The sequence below is a fragment of the Fukomys damarensis genome, unplaced genomic scaffold (assembly GCF_012274545.1).
Source record: "Fukomys damarensis isolate Sample0158 unplaced genomic scaffold, DMR_v1.0_HiC HiC_scaffold_4, whole genome shotgun sequence".
Taxonomy (NCBI): domain Eukaryota; kingdom Metazoa; phylum Chordata; class Mammalia; order Rodentia; family Bathyergidae; genus Fukomys; species Fukomys damarensis.
The window spans coordinates 462,641-486,177 of NW_022900916.1; the positions used below are offsets into that span (position 1 = coordinate 462,641).

At 42.5% G+C, this 23,537-nt stretch overlaps 1 long non-coding RNA gene across 1 annotated transcript in view; it reads left to right on the top strand.

Annotated features, from left to right (window-relative positions):
• LOC104870795 overlaps nucleotides 1-23,537 on the top strand; it is a 29,859-nt gene that overhangs the window by 535 nt on the left and 5,787 nt on the right. The window lies entirely within an intron of this gene.

Consider the following 23,537-nt stretch of genomic DNA (forward strand, 5'->3'; position numbering starts at 1 on the left):
TTTTAGTTTTTAAAAATTTTTTTTTTTTTTTTTTTTTTTTTTTTTTTTTTTTTTTTTATGTAGGCGAGGCCGAACTCAATTTAAGCAACAGAAGTCTGACAGTAGGGACTGTTTTGAATACAGCTTGATCAGTGTTCCTCTTCCTTTTGTCTTTGTGTACTGCTTTTATGTAATTTTGATATTTCATTACTTTAAAAGATGTTTTACCCAGGTCTTTGGAAGGAGCCCTAGATCTAAGTAACATTCCAGTTCTGTGGCATCAGGAGTGTTGTGATCTAGCTGGGGTAGCCCCAGGGCAGCTGGCTGAGACTCTGTGAGCCCCAGACACCTCAAAAAGGAGACAGCTCTGTCCAAGCTTCTTCCCACCCTCCTCAGAGCTGCAAGGAAAACCCCGCTTTCACAGTTCTGCAGTTGTCTGCTCATCTTCTCCTATCCCCGTGCTTACTGTAAACCAGTGTGATGGTGCTGAGGGCAGGACTGGACTTCAAGGAGAGAAGGAAGTGTGGGCAGGGTCTTCATCCACACATGGCTTCTTAGGATTGTTTGCCTTTGAGCTGGGCCTGGATAGCCTTGCTGTCAGCAGACTGAATCATGCAAGTCCAAAGGTTCTAGTGGTAAGATTCTGGTCAGCTTTGTGTTGAATTCCAGAGATTTCAAGGATGACAAATCTTAATACAATTCTAAGTGGTACAGGTAACAGAGAAAGCCTGGGATGCCGCTTAATACGTAGACTGTTTTTCTGAGGGCTGCCGTGTCTAATCTGTGTTGGCATGAAAAGATGGCAAACAATAAGAAAACATTTGTTATTCTTTCTTAATTTGTTTGTTGCTTTTGTCTCTGCAAGAGCCCTCCATAATGAATGGTACCACAGCATGGTCCATGCTTTCTCAGGCTTTGCAGTTTTTCTCTTGTTCTTTTTTCCTTCTCTGCAGCCTTAGGGCTTCATTAGTTAGCACTCCAGTTATTCACTTATGGATTAGTAATGAGTTGTGGAGCCACAAGTTCTGCTCTCCGCTGCACATCATTGAGTGGCTTCATTAAAGCACTAAGTCATGTCAGGATGAAAATATCTGTGAGTGTTGCCTGTTTGTAGACTGTCCTTCGAAACTCTTTCTGAGCAGCCCACTGTGCAAAGGTCTTGACAGTAGAAGTGAAAACAAACTCCAGTGTTATGTAGAGTCTGAAGGAACACAGCTCAGGGCATTTGATAAGGCCATTCTTGCCTCATCATAGCACAACAGGTAATGTCACAGTGCCAAAGAGAACAGGAAAGGACTGAACTCACTCTTTTGTCCTAAACTCAGTCTACCATTACAGTCCATCCTTCAGTAACAACATTGCTTCATTAAATAGGGACCCCTCAGGACCTAACTGCTTCCTAAAGGACCCCCAATACTTTTGCGCTGGGGATTCATTTTCCAACACACAAACTATGGGGGACTCGTTCAAGCCAGAGAGAAACTGCACAGTCACTGAGCTTGCAATGAGTTCCCACAGTGCCCTAGTGTCGTCTGAGATTATGGCCAGAACTCTGCCTCCTGGATGCAAAAGAAAACTGTGTGCACAGTGGCTGGGGAACGTAGGCCAGTTTCCGAGCAGACCAAACACCCCAGCTGAAGCCAGGGAGTGGTGGGAGATGAAGAAAAGATGGTGAGACCAAGACTACTCTTGGTAGCTGGGACTAGGTGGAACCATAGCTTGTCAGGAGCCAATGGCCACCTGGAGCACCGTGCCCTCTTTGTAGTGGAAGATGAACAGAAATAGAAGCAGGCAAACAGTGCCATGGGGCCTATGTGGCCTAGGCCAAAGGTAGCGTGATTGTTTTGTGATGGGGGCATGGGCAGGAAAGTAACAGGGAAAGATATAACTGTCTCCCAGGGCTGTGCATTCCAGGGTGTGCAGTATGAATCAAACAGTCTGTGTGTTTGACTCTCTAGCCTATGGAGGAAAAAGGAAGTAAGGAGGAGAAAGGGAGAAGGGAAGAGCAATAAATGAAAGCAAACAGAAAATTTACTAAACACAATGTTAAGGATTTGATTGGAGCTGCGCCTCTCCCACTGTCATGGGCATCTCAGCCTCCAGCAACTCAGAATGTGACTGTGGAAACAGGAGGCTGCAGATGTGATCATAGTCCCATGTCCCTTAACCATGGGCCCGGTTTTGAAAAATGACTCATTCGACAGCTCCATCATGCAAACATCATAGGAATTATTTACACAAACCTAGAGGTGTGGAAATTACAGTGAATGTTTAAACTTTAAAAGTGTCCTGCAGTAAAAGACACATTGCCATTGATCCTCTTCGAAGGACTCCCCTCAGTTTGTGCACACTGATCCCAGTGTTCTTGCCACTTTCTGAAGCAGTTCTGGGGTCCTCTTTCATGGATGTCTTTAGTTGTGTCATCATGGCTGCTTCGATGTCTTGAATTGGTGCAAAATGTTTACTTTTCATGGTCATTTTGATTTTGGGGAAAAGCCTGAAGTTGCATGGTACCAGATCCAGTGGATAAAGCGGATGAGAATGCAGCATAAGGTTTGTATGAGCTGCCTTTCTGTTGGATGGTCTCTGGCATTAGCATTCACAGACTTTTGATCACAGCATGGCTCCACTTTATCTCATATGTTGTCATAGCTGACCAAAAGGTCGTTTTGCAGCACACAGCTGTTATGATAGGGTTGTACTCCTGCAACATCCTGATGATATTTTAATCCTCTAATCCAATACAGGGCTCCTACTTCTTAGGTCCTTATGCAAAGGAGAAATCTGGAAACGCACACACACACACCACCATGTGGATAGCAGTGAAGCCACTTTTAAACCACAGAATGACAAGGATTAGCAAACCCCAGAGCCTGGGAGGGGCAGGCTCAGCCATGGTTTCAGGCTGAACACACTGCAGCATGGTGCAACAGTAATAAGAAATCAGCAATGCTGATCCTGGCTTTATTTAAACTTTTGATGTTCAATTGGATTTTTGGCATTAATTATATTTCCTAAATCATGGTATAAGTGAATATTGAGGTGATTGGCACCCCTTAAAACTTTACACCTAGTTGAACCCTGACTTGCCCTTCCCCCTAATTTGCCCTATCTCAAAACAATATTTGAGGCTAGGACCTGGATTTCCACTCCCTGACACCATGTGGTTCCCACATTCGTCACTTTGCTAGTGGCCCCCAAAATGAGGGAAGTGTGCTTGGCAGGTATTTCTGCTTGGCTTTCATGTTGTCTCATACACAGGACTAACATGAAGCATAATTTCTTAATTCTAAAGCAATTCCTTTGCTGCCTTCCATGTTCATTATGATATTCTCCCATTAATTCTGGGTCAAAACACGAGTTCTGTTTTTGACATTCTTCTCTCTCATCACACATATTCAGCTATTAAGTCGGGCTAGGTCTTTCCCTAGCTCCTGAGGAGAAAAATGGCTTTGTTGTCTTTTTTTGTAAAATGAACATATTGCAATGTAAAATGTTTAGCAGGTGTAAGGAGGAGGCTAAAATGCTATCAGTAATCTCACCCTCAGGCGCCCCTGTCAGTATTGCTCTGGGTATTTTCCCAGATACTTGGCAATTCTTCTTGAAAAGGTGTTTTCACAAAATGGGCCTATGCCACACATGCTATTGGTATTCTTTTCTTGTAACCCTGTTAATTATTTGTCATCTTGTTAATCATGGATGTTGCTTCATGTCACTGGATGTCCCCTGAAGCTGGCCTTGCTGCAGGCTTTGCTGATGGGGAGTGCCGAGGCCTGTGCAGGTCCACTGGGACTATTTCAGGGACCTGTGTCCACAGCTTCAGTCAGATTTGGTGCAAGGTATGACTCAGGAGGGTGTGATTTATACAAAAGAATGCAAAACTTCGCTACAGTATATGTTGGCAGAAACGTGGAGAATTTATATGGGAATACATTTTCTGGCTGTTACACGAAGGTAGTTGGAAGAGAATAATGAATTAGGCTGAATTTATTGATATTAACTCACAGAGTCTGGATTTAATGTAGTAGCTTGCTCAGTGAGTAAGCTGTAAGTCTGCTTTGTTGATTGAAACTTGGACTTGGCGGTGGTCCACATTCAGTGAGGTAGAACTTCCTGACAGAACACTGAGGGAGAAGTTACAGTGTCTAAGGAGGTAGACCACTGCACTTGGTTAGTCACACAGCACTTGGCATTACCCTCCACCATAATGCTGGAGAAGAGCCCCGATCACCTCCACAGAGTCTCTGAGAAATGAGCGTGGGAGGACTCAGACATCCACGAATGTGACTGGTGATTGGGGCTGTTTTCTGGCGTGGGGGTGATGGAGGGAGGCCAGGGCATGCCTTCCTATGGATCCCGGCTGTGGATCTCCCCACCAGTCTGTGAGGCCTGGCCCTGCCGGGGACCCTGATCTGTCAACCTTAATAACCACAGTGGAAGAAGGAGCCCATTCATTGGTTCTCGGAAATCCCCGACTCACGCGCAAGTGCAAAACACCTCAAGGTGTCTGCAAGTAAACCTGGGCTGTGGACAGACCCTCTCTGCTCACCCACCGGGCAGTGTCTCTCTGTACAAGTGTACCAGAGTGCATCCTGGGAAAGGACATGTGCAGTTTACACGGGAAATGGCCCAGCAGGAGCTGTCACTCATGCCCAGGACAGTCCTCTGCGAGGGGCTTGGACTGGACCAGAAGTAAAAGACCCCCTTTCCAGGGTCTTTGGGGCTGCTGTGAGCCTTTACACTGGCCGCTCTCACTCTGCAGGGTGCTTCTTTTCTGCCTCGAACAAATGGACAATTTCCCTGCCCTTTTTGCATCTTGTCCAGTTCTTTGTTGAGGAACCACGAACCTGTCAGGATGCCCAGAAGACCTTCCATCTGGTAACTGCCCTACCCCTGGGACAGTGGCGTCCCCAGGCTGTGAGACAGTAGACGTGCTTCCCTACCAGACCTAGCGTAGCATAGTTGCTGTAGTGGGCAGCAGGAATAAGGGAGACCAGAAAGCTTTGCTTACTTTATCCAGGAACATCTAGAATTCTCTCAAATTTAAATTTCTTGAAACAGTAGAACCATAACCTGTATCTCTTGACTTGTGGTCTGAGATTGCTTTCATTTGGTGTAAACCTTATTTAGGCCCAAATCCATGTTTGTCTTGGCCTGAACTTCAATTCTGAAGGCCACTGTGACTTTGCTTGTTAATATTCATGCATATTTGTTCCTTTCTCATGTGTGACCCATGGACAGAGAATATACCAAGACAATCCTATGCTATAGAGAGACAACAGCTGTGGTCCCTGGCAGTCACTGCGTGTTTATGCTGCCTCCGAGCTGTTAATTGTGACAGATCTGGTGACTGCAAATCTTGAGGCCCATTACTGACGCCTGTGGAATTCTGGAAAAGATAGTTGCACAAACCCAAACCACAGAGAATTACTTAAGAATAATCTGTAATAGTCACCTTATTAAGAAGAGTTTGCAAGCTAGGCCCAAATACTATCTGTGGAAGTTATAACCAGGCACTTAAGCATAAGAGCCCTTCCGTATAACTTCTGGGCTCTATTTATCTTTTGGTAGGTTGACACTAGTGACTCCATTTTGATTTTGATAGTTTTTATGGGTTTTTAAAAATATAGCCTCTTGTCTTGAAGCATTGTTGGCTAATCATTGTTATGTTTACTGTACTGTTATCTGGTTGTTGGACTTTTCTGGTCTCACACAGGAGGGGAAGTAAGTGATGATTTAGTGTTATCGCCCCTTTCACCCACTTTTAAGCGACAAAGTGGTTTAAAAGGAACAGGTCTTAGATTTAACTAAACCAACAAGACTAAAAACAGAACAGCTAAACATATTTCTTTTTATAAGCCTCACCTTTCGTAAAACTTTACATACCTGCAACTCCTAGTTTTGTCACAATCTTTCCTCTAAAAAAATACTGTTAGGGACTGGGAGTTAAGCTCAGTGGCACCTGCCTTGCAAGTGCAAAGTCCTGAGGTCTATCTCTGGTACCAAGAAAAGAAAAAAAAATCTTGTTAGGGCAAAACCTTACCACTTAAGACATTCTTTTTTAAATTTTATTTTATTTTTATTTAGTTTTGGTACTGGAGATTGAACTTGGGACCTTGAGCTTATGAGGCAGGTGGTAGAACCTCTGAGCTAAATCCCGCCCCTCTGAAGACATTCTTATACCAAAAATGTATCATTACATTTCTAACTTTTACATTTTTAAATTCTACTGACTAGTTTCTTTTTGTAATAAGCCTTGTAGCCACCTGGATTTTAAATATTTCTGGTATATTTTTATCTAAGAATTATCTCATAGATGTTATGTTTTTAAGCAACCTTGACCAGTTAATTATATTAGTACCAGCACAAAGTAGAAAGAAGAGCAAACATGTAACTTTTCAGCTAAGCTGACAACCCCTTGAATGGCAAATTATCTTAGTACAGTACACACAGAACCAACCAACAAGCAAGCCAGTGCTGTATTTGTAGCTTAGGTGTCAGCTCCAAGCTATGCCATTGGTAAGAAAATTTTTAGACACATCAACCAGACAAAAATATCAACTTAAACCATGCAAATTTAAAGTAAATTTACCAATCAGTTAAGATTTTTTTTTTTTTTTGGTACCGGAGATTGAACGCGAGACCCTGCACTTGAGAGGCAGGCTGTGGAATCAGTTAAGAGATTTTTTAATGGCCCCTCAGTACTGTTTATGGTCAGGAAGGCTGTTTTGTCTTTTTTGGAATCTTGAGACAAAAGTCAAGCTTAGTTTTCAGCCAGCACCCAGTCTAGGCTATGTGAAACCTGTGAGCCACTTTTTATCTGATATTTGACCTTGTAGTCTTACTTATTGTTCATACCAAGGTGAATCATAATAGTGATCTCTGATAATATTTCTTTTATTTTAACAGTAAAGAATTATGCCAAAAAGAGTTAGAAGATAGGAAAAGCATAAGATTATGGAGGGTTTTTAGGGTTTTTTTTGGATTTTTTGGTGGGGGAGGTAGCCAGGGAGCAAACTTGACCTTGTCCTTGCAAGGCAGGCAGCTGTACCACTGAACTCTGGCTCTGGATTTTTAGCTTTTTAAGGAGCCAGAAAAGGCAGGTCTTTGGGCACTTGGAGGGCCAAATTGGAATTGTCCAGAGGAGCTGGTGGGGTCCCCAGGCAAAGGGAAAAGAACAGTGGTTACCAGCAGGAGCCCAGGGCCTCCAGCAGGGCTAGGCCGAGGGGCCAGTGGCCCAGGTCTGGGAGGATCAAGACCAAGTGTCAGGATTACAAAGTCAAGGTCTTCTGGAGGAGACTGAGAGGCTTACCTGACTCCTGGGAGGTGAGTGCCTGTGTCACTGGGGACAGCTGGTAAGTGGAAGGACAGCAGCGACAAGGGCAGCCTTGTGTCTCATCTGTCGCCGGTGCTGTCTCCCTCCATGTTTTTTCTGGAAATAGGATGTTAGTGAGGATGACATGGACATCTGCCCAGGTGAGTCCCAAGCATTAGGTCAGGTGTGGAATCTTTTAATGTACTGTGTGGGATTGTGTGGGATGACCAGGCTTTTCTTTTTGCTGTGGGAACATGAACACAGGTAAATTCTCCCAGAAATTAAAAACAGAACTACCGTATGATCCAGAAGTTCCATATTTGGATATTAACATAGCCCCATGTTAATTGCAGCATTATACGCAATAAGCAGGGTGAAGAAACACCCTCAGTGCCTGTTGGCAGGTGAGTGGCACTGTGGCTTAGATCTAGTTGTGCCCCAGTTTAGATCGTGCCTCAAGGTCTTCTGTGTGCAGAGGCAGGATTTAGAAGGTGGTTAGATCCTGGGTGCTCTGCTCATCAGTTGACTCACCCACTCGCCATGGCTGAAGGAGGCGGGGCCTGGTTGAAAGTGGGTTCTTGGGCCTGACCTGGAAGAGTGTGCTCCTATCCCTGGCTTCTCCCTTCTCTCTCTGCTTCCTGGATGCCACGAGATGAGCACCTCTCCTCCTCCAGGCCCTTCTGCCACGCTATTTCTGTCCTGGAGCCAGCCAACCAAGAACTGGATTCGGAGCCAAAATCAACCTCTCTTCCTTTAAGCTGTGGGTGTTGGGTGTTTTGTCCGAGTGAGGGGGGAGTAACTGATACAGACAGATAGAGAAACGGTGGTGTAGGCCTGTGAGGGCAAGGCCAAGCCTCCCCAGAAGGCACCTGGAGAGGGGTCTGAGGATTCCGCAGAGTCCTCTGTGGGTGAATTAATTAATTCCCCCATAAGAATAAGATGTGGAGTGTCAGTCGTCAGCATCAGGGCAGAGCAGAGCTGGAGCTGCAGCTTCAGAGCTCCCAAGCTCCGTCTTCACCCCTTCAGCAACATGGCTACATAGCGAACAGCTACGAAAAGGCCACGGTGTTCTTTAGTTCACAGGCGTTATAGTGTCCTATCTGCTCACTGAGAAATGGAGAGACTGAACACCTGCTCCGGACCTTGTCCATGTTGCACATGCGTGGTTAGGTATCTTAGGTCATTCTTAGGTTGCTCTTTTCCTTTGAGAGTGGAATCCTGTCCTTAAGTGTCCTCAGACACCCTCAGATGCCTGGGCTTTGAGTATAATCAGAAGTGGTAACCCACAAGGTATATAATGGAATATTATTCAGCCTGAAAAAGAAGAAAGTTCTGCAATATGTGAAGGCCTGGATGAACCTAGGGGCACATGTGAAGAGAAAGAAGCTGCACACAGAAGGACAGGCGCTGCACAATTCCGCATGGGTGAGCTGTCTGTGGCACTGGAGGAGAACGGAGGCTGCTTGGGGCTGGGAGCTGCGGGAGCTGCTATTTGATGCGGGCAGTTTCACTGGAGCAAGGCAAGTGAGGTCTGGAGATGTGCTGAGCAGGCCCGGACCCACAGTCAACAACACCGTGCGGCACACTTCGACTTCCACCGGGAGGGGGTCAGGGCCGGCTCTGATGACTCCAAGCTTGTGAGGAAGCCACGGTCTCCAGGGCAGCGGTTTAGAGCTAGAGGTGATTGTGTTAAGCAGGATCTGCCTTCAGCGGTGTGTTGGTTGTAGTTGGATCCCGAGCCTGACAGGCTGATGGGGTGGTGGGGGACGTTTTAGAAGGGGGCTTATAGGAAGGAGAGGAGGCACTGGGCACGTGCCCACCCTGTCCCATTAGCAGGGATCTGGCTGCTCTGCCCCTCTCATAATGCCCTGCTCACCAGCGGCCCGAGCGTAGACAAGGACCATGGACAGAGCCTGCGGCGAAGGCGGAACCTCTCTCCTTTATCATGCTGCCCTCAGGGACTTCGCTTCAGGGTGAGAAAGTCCACTGACCAGCGGGAAACCTGTGCTACCAAAATCATAATCAAAAGGAGCATACATTCACTATTTGAAACAGGGAAAAGGTGTAAAAGTGCAGAAAGAAGAAAGAATATAACTAGATCCATTGCCTATTTTACCGGCATTGATTTTAATCAAAATGCTAAGATTTAAAAAATTTATACATTCTTTTTTCTGATTGTTTCTAGATAAGCCTCAAGTGTACTGTTTATCGGCTGTTTGGTCAATACACAATTTGATGACATCTTCCCCCTTTTTATGCGAAATGTAAGATTGTATATATTTTCTGAAAATCAAGAAATGTATATAGGACACTATTTCCTGAAGTACTGAAGTCATCCTGGAGATAGAGTTGTTCTGAGATGATTGATTTTTTGTCATTATTCCAGAAGCCTGAATATTTACTACTTTGATCCATTTTCACTACTCGTATTTAAAAATCTCTCTGGGGACCTCACAACAGACCTCTTAGACTCATTTGCCCTTTTAGTGCCTTTCTCGTGTTCTGTCTTCCTCCTGCTCCTGGGCTCCACTGTGGCCTCCAGATGGGCTTGTCTGTCCCAGGACTGGGCATGTCTTGGTGGAATGCTGCTCCACGGGGCAGAAACTCAAACTCTGCTGGCCTTCAGACCTATTTCCAAGGTCTCTTTTCAGTGAGTAAGCAAACACATCCATTGAGTAATGGTTTGATTCTTATTTAAGCCTTGCTTCTTCCCTCAAGATCACATACACACTGTAAAACATGTGGCTGCTGTATTAGTTTCCTGTTCGAGAAGGTACGGCAAGGTGGTGGTGGGCTGCATCCCTTCTGGCGGCCCTGAAGGAGCATCTGCTATCTGGCAGTTTTCCTGCAACCCCTTTCCGCTTCCAAAGCCAGCACCATCCTGTCGGGTCTCCCTCACCCCATCATTCTGACTGTGATGCTTCCACCTTCTTCTTTCAGGAACCAGAGCTCTGATGGTGACCCTGGGCCACCCCAGTGAGCCAGGACAGGCTAACTGTCAGGGTCTGTAACTTCATCGTGCCTTCAGAGCTCTTTTTGGCACAGAAGTTAACACTGGCACACCACAAGGATTAGAACAAATACCTTAAAAAAGTGGGACATATCTGAAGTGGGACAGACTCATCGAGGAAATTCTGTCTTCCTCTTGCTATTTCCTCGCCACACAAGTTTATTACTTTAAATGATGTGATAAAATATCTTTTAGGTGGGCCGGGGATTTAGCTCAGCAGTTCAGTGGCCTGCCTTGCAAGCGCAAGGACCTGAGTTCAATCCCCGGTACCCCCCACAAAGCCACAAAATATTTTTTAGGATTAAAACTATTTTTGCACACTTTTTCAGGGTAGCCTCAAGGCAAACTTGAGAAGCAGAAATTTATTTGGCCTGTCAATTCTTTCTCTCCAACACCTGTTTCTATTTTTCCAGAACTCTGCTCTCCTACTCCCAGTCTTAGACTAAAGAAATGGCCACCTGTGATCAAAATACTTAAAGGTCCTGAGTGGAGCCATGAATTCCAAAATGACCAGTAATGGAGGAATAATAATTACACCCAGGATTATTCATTATGCTTCTGCTAGTCCTTTGGAGGTTTTTTGATGAGTGAAGTTAGCTGCCATCCATGTGGAATTGGCAATCAGATTGTTTAGGGTTCATGCCATTGAACCAGAGAACTTTCAACCTCCCAGTGTAGGGCTAGCATTCATATCTGTGTGTCACATGTGTGTCATATACAGTTATTAAGACCCAGCAGCTATATTTTTCTTTATGAAATTGCTATGGACTTCCACTTACCAGTGGTTGTGAATTTTCCAATATTGTATGCCAAGAAAATGGAGGCCTAAAATTTCCTACATCTCTTAGGGCTGTGGGGGAGGAAGGAATGAAAGAAACTAAACCCAGCAGTATGTAGCATCTTCTGGTTTAAACAATCCCTTCAAAGATTCAGATTCTTAGATTAAACTCCCCTTCCTCTGACACTTTCTAGAATGGCATCTGGTGTATTTGGGGGTAAGGCGTAGGTGACCTTGAGCACAGGGCATGCAGGGCTGTCTGGGTTCAGCTGGCCCTGTGGGACAGTGGTTGTCCTGGCTTCCTCCTGGACCACCCCTTACAGCAAGGCACGTGGCCCGGCTGCTCACCTGCACATGCGGTGAAGTCTCCATATGGGTCTCCTGATCTGATTCCAGGCTGCAGCTAGCACCTCAGGCCACTTCATAAAGGCATGTGGGAGCATGTGGGAATGTGCAGAAGTGTGTGGGAACGTGTAGGATCATGCGGGGACACATGGGAGTGTTCGGGAGCATGTGGGAATACCCTCATCCTCTGCATCCCTTTGCAGACCACAAGGACAGCTGCTGCCTCTGGACCTCGCCCTTGGCATGCAGTGCCCTGAGCTGCCCAGGATCTCCTGGAGGGCACATACCTGGAGTGGCAGGGGTCACAGGAGAGGTGGAGGTGGGGGCTGGGGCACGCTGCTGAAGAGGTCTTCTGAGTCTGTGTAGAATCAGGAAAGCGGGACTGAACGAGTTCCAGTGAATAGGCCCCAACCCAGCCATGGAGAAGCCCTGTGGCTGGAATAAGCCCCCATGTTGCCCTGAGTTAGGATGCGGGTGCTGGTGTCTATCACTCTGCTGGACCGGTCCTGGGTGAGGATTTGCTCCCTCTGCCTACCTCTTGTTAGGCTGTGTGACCCTCTGTAGCTGAGAGCGGGTCCCTGAGACATGTGGCTGTCACCTGCCAGGTACAACACACAGGAGCTGGGTAATGCTGCCTTGGTTCTGAGGACACAGCAGAATCTGCCCCACTTGAGAAGCAGCCAGCAGCCACTCCTGAACCCCGACTAACACCCTCGAGTTCCCTCGCCACCTGGAGATCTCTGCCGGGCTCTGCTCTGCACCCTTGACCAGGCATTTCGCCCCAGAGGGAAAAACTAGGCAGAGTCATTTAGTCTCACACCTGTTTCCAGGTCATTTCTGAGTCCCAGTCTGTGGGCACAGCCAGGTGTGGCTCTCCCTGTCCTCATTCTGGAGTGAGTCTTCCGCATCACCCCGGCAGCATGGAGGCAGGGTGAGGTTCTCCTGGAGTCCGGGCTAAAGTGAGTTCACTGGAGCTTCTGAGGTGTGAGCAGAAGGTGTGGGCTCCTGAGGGAGAAGGAGGGCTGTGTTGCTTGTGCTGCACTGGACAGAATGAGGTGCAAGGAATTGTGCTGGTGGCCAGGATGAGCTGTGCACAAGGAGGTTTCTGTGACAGTCAAAGACCTTGAGTTTCGGAAACCCGGAGCTCCCACAGTGCTGGAACCAGAAGGAGCACTCATTTTATTTTACTGTACACCAAGGAGGGGACTTTCTCTGAGCTCCAGAGGGCTATGTCTCTGTGTGCCCAGACTGTTTTCTAGGCTGTCATGTTTAAAAAGAGTGCAGAATAAGGTCCATCAGGGGGCGCCTTTCATGAGATGTGAAGGAACACAAACAGTGCACAGAGAACGGCCACGATGTCACGGCCTCACCCACAGTGCTAGGCTCACAGCTTAGCCATCAGGGTAGAATGGAATCAGTTTTATATTATGTGAGAAGCTAGGACAGGATGTTAGGAGAGCTTTGGGATACTAGCATCTAGGAATGCTAAGGACAAGATAAATTGGCTTGGTATCCCTCAGATACATCCCTCAGGGTGTCTGGGCACGTTACACTCTGTCTCCTGCTGTTTGACATTGAGGAGGATGACACTGCAGAAGCTGTGACAAAGAGTGATGGTCTTGATGGAAACAGTGACTCCCCAAGGCGTGCTGGCAGGTCAGAGCCAGAACACTTGAGAAAATGTCCTCAGGGATACTTTAGGTGTCTTTCCCAAAGAAGTTTAGGCTTCTTGGTATAAAGTTCATTTTGTTGGAAGTAGATTTGTTTTGGTCACAAGTAAATTAAGTTGCAAGTGTTTGTATAAAACAGAGGAAGCTGAGAAAGTGTTACACTAACTCTTAGGCAGTTTGAGTAGAAAATGTGAATAATTCCACTCTTTCAAGATTGCATTTACCGAAATTATCAAAATTACTTTTAGGAAGATTTTGTTGCTTTATCCTATGCATCTTTCTGACACATAAATTATCAGGTAGCAAAGTGAGTCATGGTACTAGTAATTAGCATTAGCTGTGAGAAATTGCTTCCAAGTTTCAGTGGCTTAATTCAAGACAGTTTCATTCCTATAATCTGAGTGTGGCCCCAAAAACCCATGTGCTGGAAGCTCATCCTTGTGCACAGTGTTGCAAGGTACACTCAAGGGTGAGTGGTCCTTGGTCCTCATGATCACCTTGGTGCAGCTCTCTTTGACGTCGGTTTGCCCTCGTGTGCTTTCCTGCTCACCCACCTTCTGCCATGGGATGAGGCTTATGGTATAAAGGCCTGTAGCAGTGGCTGAGGCTGTGCCCTTGGACTTCCTAACCTTTAGAACTGTAAGCCAATACATTTGTGTTCTTTATGAATTTCCCAGGATCAGGCAACCTGTACTAGCAGTAAGTACAGACCCAGACAAGGGCATAGACCACAGCAGATCAGCGACTCTCATAGGGGTTCTCTCTGCACAGCTGAATCAGGAACCCAGAATCCTTCCTTCTTTCATATCTTTCTGGTTTCCTGTTGGACTCAAGATTCCTTCCCTGGGTGGCTTCCTCTTGGCTAGTTGACAAACAAGATGTCCAAAATCATGTGGGATGTTTCAGCCATCAGGCCAGGGAGGGAAACAACACCACCCATATTTCCTTGGCCAAACCAGTTACACCATGAGGGCACCTAGAGTGACTGTCATATTCTTTGGGGGAACTTTCAGCCAGCGGTGCTCACAGATGATCATTTGTATGTCATCATGTGTGGGCACTAGCAGAGAGGGAAGCCAAGGCACGGCCAACACTCCCATGTGAGGGTCTGCAAATGGGTTAATTCAAGAAGTCCTTTGGGTTCATTCTGCTTGTCAGTCATTTGGTAATAAGTTAAGTCTGATACTCCATTTTGAGTCAGTTGTTTAGGAATTAGGGACACATTTCCTCCCTAGGAATAATGTATAAATGATGTCTCTGTATAGAGACAGATGACAGGGCGTGATTATTGTCACTGCATTAACAGCAGACTGTTATACAAAGTGAGGAGAGAAAATAAAGTGGCACAATTATTGAATGTGTAGTGACATTCATAGAGAAAAGAACAGGTTAGTGTGGATGAGTGAGTTAGAACAATGGAGATGTGCCACACTCTGTGCCAGATTTGAGTCTGTTTATTAAAGCCAGCGCCTGAGGGGGACTAGCACCCAGAAGGTTCCCTCGGCACTGGGAAGCTGTTTGATTTCTCCTATTCTTTCAGTTGGGGAGGCTTGGGAGAGAGCAAGCGGGATCTTACAGAGGTAGAGCCATTCCAATTAGTGGGGGGCACAAGGAAGTTTCACTCGCACTAGGTGAGTCACAGAGCATCCTGCATCTGCAGCGAGTTTACTGCCAAGCAGGATGTGCGGTTTGGGTGCTTTTTCCAAGCTCAGGTACAAACTGGCATTGAAGTGCAAGATGGAATCGGGCTGGCTGTTACATTAGAATCATCATGACCCATCAGGACCTCCTTTTTATTACAGCAGACTTATGGAATGAGAACAGACTGAGTGTCTGCTTGCTTTTGGGGGATCTAATTTTGCTGTCTATTCATACTTTGAAACCATCCACATGATCCAGTAGAACAATGGGGATAGTGGGCTGGTATTTCTTGAGCTCCTATTACATGTTGGGCCTGCATAGGAAATTCTGAGGGAAGGTAGATTTCACTATTTTAATTCCTAGGAGGGTGCTCTGAGGCAGTCTCAGAATTGAGGGGCAAAGCCCAGGGAATTCACATGACTTGCTGAGGGACACAGGGCTAAATAATCATGGGATTGGGACATGTGTCACCAGGCTGAGAAATGGCCCAGTGCTCTGCATGGTGATACCGGTGTTCCTGTGACCAATTAATGCATTCTGTGGCTGATGTTTTGGGCATTTCATAAAGGTTGCTTACTTGAATCCTGAAAAACGCTAAACGAAACGTGAAATGCTGAAAGGTTCAAATGCATTGATTTTGGCATCACAGAAAAGTCATGTACTCTTTCTCATTGTACTCTTCATGCTTCATTCCCTTCCCCTTCCTTTCTAACTTATACCTTACCCATTTCTGAGAAGGGAGTGATGGATGCTCTTTGGCTGCCTCTCAGCAAAGTTGCAATGTAGGAAAATTATCTTCAGATTTCTAGCTAAGCGTATTGCTTGCTTTGAAAGTGTGAAGAACCACTGGTATCAACCAATGAAAACCAGTCTGTGTAGCTAGCACACACATCTGTGTCCATACGAACATATATGATGTGAATTTCTGTAGTTTTTTGTTGTGCAGTGCTGTGTTCTTGGGCTTCAGTGTTGTTTTATGTAGTTGTAATTCTTTGACTTTGACTTTTCTATGGGAAATTCCACTGTATCTTCTACAGTTTGCTTTTTGTTTGCATTTCTTTTTTTTCTCTCATTGAGTTTATTGGTACATTTTAGGTATACAGTACAGTCACATTCATCATCCTTTGCATTTCTGACAGACATTTGGGTTGTTTCCAGGTTTTTAAAAAATCACCAACAATGCTAGCACAAATATTCTTTAAGGAATATTGTGCTGACCACGTGCAAATATTTCTGTAGGGAAAGCACATTTTTTAGGATGGCGGCTGCTGGGTTGTCATAGTGTGAGTGTGTCATTTATTATACTGTCTTTCTAGTTTACATTCCCCAGCAGCCATGGACAGTGTTCATTTGCTCTACAACCCCATGGTACACTTCATAATTGTCACTTTTTAAGTCCTACCAACCCGATAGCTCAGTGTAGCTCTAATTTGTGTACCTCTGAATGCTTCTGATTTTGAGTCATTCATGGTTCCATTTTTACCATTTTCTGGGACTTTTGCCTACTTTCCTCTGGGTTGTCTTTTTATGGTTTAGACAAGCTTCAAAAAATTTTAAAACCTATATTCTGGACAGTAAATTTGATGATAATTTGTGATGTAATTCTTTAGTTCATTAGTTCATGAACATTATTTGCCACTTTATTTAGGTTTATATTTTTGTTAAATTTATTTCTTTTTTATTAAAGATTGCAAACATACATGATAACAAGAAATTAAGATACTAAATAAAAATTTCAAATATACATATATATGACAGCAAAAAAAGGATATGAAATAAACAAGAATTTATGTAACATTAATCAAAATACATGAGTTTGATATGATCTTCAAACATTATGTTCTTTCTCATTTTCTTATATTTTTGAAATAATGCAATTATAAATAAAGCAAAGTTACATATTATAGTTGAGAAACTGTTCTCAAAATTTTATGATTTATAAACTCCTTGGTTTTATTAATTGATAAATATCATATACTTGTTGATTGTACCACTTACATTTTCTAAAAAAACTTCCCATAGAAAAAAATATACTTATATTTGAAATCCAAATGCAACTAAAAAATTCACATTTTTAAGATCATATTTTTCTGTTTCTATTTTATTATATCCCATACTTATTTTTATTATATTTTTATAAGCATAATGATAGAATTTAACACCAATAGATATGTAATATTCTTCCCAAACGAATGACTATGAATTAAACCAAGCATGTAATTTAAAGAAATCATAAGGTTGCCAGAGAAACTATCAATATGCCAAATGTACACAATCCTGCCATATTCATGCCCATGCTTCTCATTTAATAGTGCACACATATATGTAAAAACATACCCCCACACATATACACAATGCATATTTTCTACAATACAGTATATACTTAGGTATAATAAAACAGTGCAGTGATGTGTGGAATGCTGATTTGTATACTTTAAGAAAAAACAAATATCATCTTTGAGGGAGTTGGAGAATTTAATATGTACCACATACTAAATGATATTAATGATTAAGTATAGTTATAATAAAATTTACTTAAAAATTAATGTTCATCATCAGTAGAAAATAGGTACAAAGATATATTGATAACATAACAACATTTGTCTTAAATTTCCAACCAAACAAGCTGTAGTGACAGAAAAGGAAGTTTGTAGAAAGCAGAGATGAAAGAGGAAAATGACAGATGGACCTTAATACTTTTCATTCTACTCATACATACAGATTTCATAAATCCTCAAATAAAAAAGCAAACAAAGTGAGAACCAAATTAACTCATCAATTTGGTAGACCAACATATAGAGACAAGGATTAATGTGGTGATAAATTTTAAAAATATGAAATATAAAACCTGAGATTTAGCTCAGTAGTGCTGCACCTGCCTAGCCAGAAAAATGGCTGAAAGTAATCCCCAGCATCAGAGGAAAAAAGAAAAAAGAAAAAAAGAAGAAAAGAGGAAAAAAATATGTACTTTCTGACATACTCAATGAATTAAAAATAAATAATTTGTTATCTTTTCCTCTTGAATTGTTCCCTTCACAAGGATGTAGTGAACTTCTTTGTCTCTTTCAATCAGTTTAAGTTTGAAACTTACTTTGTGAATAAGATTGCTACCCCTGCTTTTTTGGGGGGGAGAGGGGCTCCTGTTACATGAAGAAGTTTTCTGTCCTTTCACTTTCAGTCTCTGGGCTTCTTTTTACACTAAACATGTCTTGTATACAACATATTATTGGATCTTGCTTCTTAATCCATTCTGCTGGTCTGTTTCTCTTGATTGGTGAATTGAGGCCATTAATATTGATGGTTATAATTGATAGGTACTAACTTATTATTATCATGTTTTTTTTTCTCCTCCTTTTAATTTCTTGGCTTGCCTATTTGATTTGCTCTGTTGGGTCTCATTGTGTGGTTACCTTCATTGTCTTTTTCTAGGCTATTGTTTAGAATTTGTTGTAGTGCTGGTTTGGTATTCATAAAATTTCTCAAGTGTTCTTTATCACGGAAATTTCATATTTCTCCATCCATTTTAGAAGAAAGTTTTGCAGGATACATCAGTCTAGGTTGGAGGTTGTTTTCTTTTAGTACTTGAAATATCTCATTCCAGACTCTCCTTAATCTAAGGGTTTGTATTTAAAAGTCTGCTGTGATTCTGATAGGCTTTCCTTTGCATGTAATTTGTTTCTTGTCTCTTACTGCTTATAGTATTTTGTTCTTCTGTTGGGTTTCTGGGATCTTGATTATTGTATGTCTAGGTGTAGATTTTTTTTTTAATCACAGCTAGTTGGAGTCCTATATGCCTCACTTATCTGTGTATCAAATTCTTCCCCTCTGTTTGGGAAGTTTTCTACAATTAATTCTATGAACAGCTTTTTAAAGTGATTTACATTTTCTCCTACTACTTCCTGAATTCCTATCAATCTTATGTTATTCTTCTTAGTATCGTCTAAGAGTTGTTGTATCAATTTCTCATGATCCGCTACTGTTTTTAAGAGACCTCTCTTTTCACAGTCACTGACTGCAATTTTATCTTCTATATCTGAGATTCTATCTTCAGACTCTTTTATTCTTTTGTGAACACTCTCAATGGAACTTTTAATCTCCTGGATATCTGTTTGAATCTGTCCTATGGATTTCATTTCTTTCTTGTATTGGGCATTTATTGTTTCCAATTCTTTCTTATGCTGGGCATTCATGGCTTCTATCATGGTCCTGAGCTCATCTATTTTCCTCTCATTTTCTGTTCTAGAGTCACAAATTATAACTTTCATTTTGCTCGTCATCTCTATGATTATCTGAGAAATTACTTCTGTTTTAAATTTCTCTAGAGCCTGACTGATCAGTTTTGTTACTTCCTGTGCCTTGAGTTCAGGGTGTCCTGATGATTCACTATCAGACTTTTCATCCTCATCTGCCCCACTCTTTGCCATTAGTGAACTGGAAGTCTGTCCCTTTATCTTGTTTAAGCATTTTCTCATTTTTACTACTGTTGTTGGGTTATCCTTAGTTTAACTTTTAGATTATTACTTAAATCTTCCTGATATAGTTGGGCTGCAGCCCATGGGTCTCTAATGACTCATAGACATTCTCATTTTCATCATACTGAAGAAAACAGCTCATTGAATCAATCACAATCCTTTATCCTAATTGATACAATCAGCACCACAGTATAATGAAGCACAATTTGCAAAGTGACCATTTATGGTAGTCATCAATCTATCACCTTCAAACCATGTGAATTTAATTAAAATCAAGATGCAATCCAAAATATGCTTACAGTAAATAAACTTTTCAATAAGGATATTTACCATTTAGAATGGGGGCTTAAGACAGAGTTAAGACAAGAGGAGTAGATAAGTATAAGAATTAAAGAAGGTTTCATATGAAGCCAAAAGATGTAGAATGACCAGACAATCATCAGGAAATTGTTAAATTCAAAAAGAACAAACAAAATAGAAATATAATAACCCTTGAGTGAGTTAGAATAACATAAGAAAAGAACATAAAGAAAAGAGAAAAAAATAATAAAAGAAGAAAACTGAATTAAGGCAAGAGCAGAAACAAAAAGGGAGATGAGGGATACTATAGTGGAGTAAGAGACTGAGTTACAGAAAGAAAACAGAAAAGAATTTGCAGAGTAGGATGAAAAAAGAAACAAAAATGAGTTTGAAGGGCCTCTTTCAGACTATATCACTGCTGTCATAATAAACAATATGTGCTGTCATTTGCAGAGCCGAGTCCCCTGATCTCAGCAGGCTGGTGGCAGAACCCCACAAAGCAAACTGAGCTCAGGCTGCAAGGCCCAGACTGAGTTCCCTGACCTCCTGAAGGATTGAACTCCACTCAGTTCTACTATAAGTTTCCCCCACCACTTCTTTAAAGACCTTCAAAGTTGAAAGTGCCAGGAAATACTCTCTATAACCACCTCTACCTCTACAGAGTAGGTCCAAAGACTGGCACAATCAGGAGGTCTAAAAGCACGAGGGGGAAGGCTGGGGGGTGGGGTTCGGGGGCGCCCACGTGGCTACCTTTCTGGCGCTGAAGATGGCGGCAGTAGTGCCAGCAGGGGAGGGCCCGGCCGAGAAGACCCTCTGGCGCTGAAGATGTGGGGAATGCTACGGGGCATGCTAAATTTATTTATTAATCATGAATTATTTTAGTTTTAAAATTTTTATTTTCCATGGAAATGTACATAAGTAATAGATTTTTACATATCACTTTTGTACTCTGCAAAGATAAATTATTTTAATTCTAGAAATAATAGATTTTGCTGGATTTCTTAAATGAGTCATATTTTTAAATAACGATGGTTAAATTTCTTCCCTATTTTTGCTGTTCATTTTGCTTTGTTACTTTTTGGAACTGACTAAAGGCTTCAGTACACATGTAAAAAAAAATGGGCATCCTGGTCTTCATCCTTCCAGTGGGAACATTTTCACCAGTGTTAGTTTGTTGAGGGTAGATGCTCCTTATTAGGTAAAGGAAGTTTGCTAATTTAAAAAATAATTGCCAGGGCTGGGGATTTAGCTCAGCGGTTTGGTAGCCTGCCTTGCAAGTGCAAGGACCTGAGTTCAATCCCCGATACAAGAAAAAAAAAAAAATCATTGCCAAATCTTTGCCCTGGATGAAGAAAAAGGGAAAGGAAATGATAAAGGACAACCTATTTAGTTATTACATTTCAATTACTATTCAATTTTTAATTTCTAAAGGTTCTATTGTCCTTCCTTTCTCCCACCTCCTGTCTTTTTCTTGCCCTCTATTCTTCCTTCCTTTTTTAAATATTAACTTTGTCTTTTTATATTCTTTAATTGTCCCTTTTTATTTTCAGGAACCTTTTGATTTTTAATATATTTAATTTTTGTTTTATAGTTCTGCTATCTGAAGTCCTGTATATGTAACTTTGCTATCTGTGCTGAGGTAACTTGTTTCCTTGAACATTTCACTAGATTTCCCTGTAAGTTTATGTTTTAGGGAATTGTCTTTGAGACATTGTGACACCTTGCACCTGGTGAGTACCTATTAACACCGCTCCTGTCGGGTGTGGGGCCACGGCAGTGCTGGGGAGTGGGGTTCTGCTAGCACACAAATGCTTCGTGTGTCTTTGTCTGAGTCTTTCCAGAAATCCTGGGGAGCCTGAGATTAGGCTGCAAGGGTCAGATGAGGGCCAGCTGGGAGATGTGGATTTCAAGGGACAATTTTATGTTTCCTTCTGCTCAGTGCCGTATTCTGTAATAGGCAATTTCCTCTGCTGTCCCCTGGATTTATATCTCATTTATATGCACCTTGCAGGTTAGACCTTTGGGCTTCTAGATTTATTGAGGCATTTCCTATTAGATTCTTCATCTTGGTCAAGTTCCTCCCGGGATTTATCTGCTGTTACCTGCAGACACAGAAAACTGCATTCACCTTTGCAGGAACATGACCCCAGGGGGAGAGTCAGGCTTGAACTCAGTCTCCTGTCTGGGTTTCTATTTTCACTTGGCTTTTGGCTAAACTTTATTGTTAATGCACCTATGCACGTAAAAATCAATTTTATTATTTTAATTGTTTTCTGGAGTGAATGGTCACAGTGCCAAGTGTGCCTTATCACTGGAACTAGTTTTTGAAAATTATTTCTATAATAAATTTAGGATTTGGCATGGAAAGAACAGGTTGGGGCAAAATCTTCTATGAAAACCAGGTTTAGTGTTTAAACACAAGATTATACATCTGAGAGACATTTAATCAATTGCTCATGTCTTATATGTGTGTACTGGGTCCAGTGTGTGCACAGTTGTGCTACAAGTACCCAGAAGCACATTGGATAGAAGGGACAAACGGAATGAAATGGTGCAAATTAAATGCTCACAACTGGCTAGAAAATAGAGCAGAACGCTTTAAAATATAGTTAATGTAACAAAATTTATGGTATTGAAAAATATTTTTATTATAAGACGTAGAAAAAAGAGGGCAAGCAGCACGCAGGGCATAGGTCTTCCCAGCAGGAGGGGCAGAGAGCATGCCCGAAGCGAGAGGGCGCTGCGGTCGAGCTGGGGCGCGGGCTCTCCGTGCAGCCAGTTTGAAGTAAAATTAGCGTGTGACTAATTTATTGTTTAAGTTATTAAACAATATATGTTTATGATATTTAGACATTAAATTTTACATTTTATTAAATAAAATGAAATTTCAAAGCAAAGATAATATTATTTAACATAGGAGTAATGTCAGTAGTTGCTAATAGTCTCATAGAAGCTTCTGAGTTTGAGTCACCGTGGGAGCCCTGTGGAAGGGCGGAGGGGAACCATGCCGCAGCCCGCTGGGTGGTGGCGACTGCAATCGGGTGAGGCTGGAGCGTGAGACTAAAACGCTCATGCAGACATGCAGTTTCTGACATTATCTCCATTTCCGGGGATGGCTTGATGCTGTTTACATAATTATTTTCTTCTATTTCTTAGAAAAGTTATTTTTCTTCATAGGGTTACAGCCACATCTTGCTTTTCCCCTCTGTGGATAAGACACAAGCCTCGTTGCATCTGCAAAGACACAGTATTCCGATTTTAGCCCCCCCAACCTTTTTGTCCCCCCTTTTTTCTCATTTTAAAGGGAGCAGAGCTGGTTCTTGTTTGAATAGTTTTGGTCATTTAAAAATTTTATTAGGTTATGATAATCTTTTATCAGGGGATCCCTCTTAATTTCTTAGGCTGCTTTATTGTGTTGCTAAGAAAAAATCAATTAATGCCAATCAGGATTTGTTGCATCAAAATTTGAGATCACTTTGTAAATGCTAAGGGTCAGAGAATTATCAAAGGAAACCTAATAAGCATGCTACAAATGGCTAGTGCAAGTTTTACGTCTGCGCCGGGTGAAAAGTGAGTGAGTGTGTTTGTGGTGTGTGTGTGTGTGTGTGTGTGTGTGTGTGCACTCCATCAGCAGGAGGTCACCAGGATGAGGGGTGGGAAGGGCCCAGCAGGCCTTTCTCAGGCAAAGTCCTTCACATTACAAATCAGACTCATCTGGAACCATCTTAAGGAGCATTTCTCTCTGAGGAACAGTAAGAATGACATTACTAGGGCAGTTACTTAGCTCTGTTGGATAATTCTGTATTTTAGAAGAAGAAAGTAACCTTTTGTATCTCCCAGAGGGTTCATGGCATTATAGATATATTTTAACTAAAAGTAATTGGAACAGGACTGTAGTTGTAACACCAGCTTTACAAAAACACACAGGACAAGTTTGGTATACAGTTGAAAAATATAAAAGTATTTTAAACAAAATATTTCATGATAGTAAATTTAGATATAACTTTTATTTCTTTTTAATCAAAGG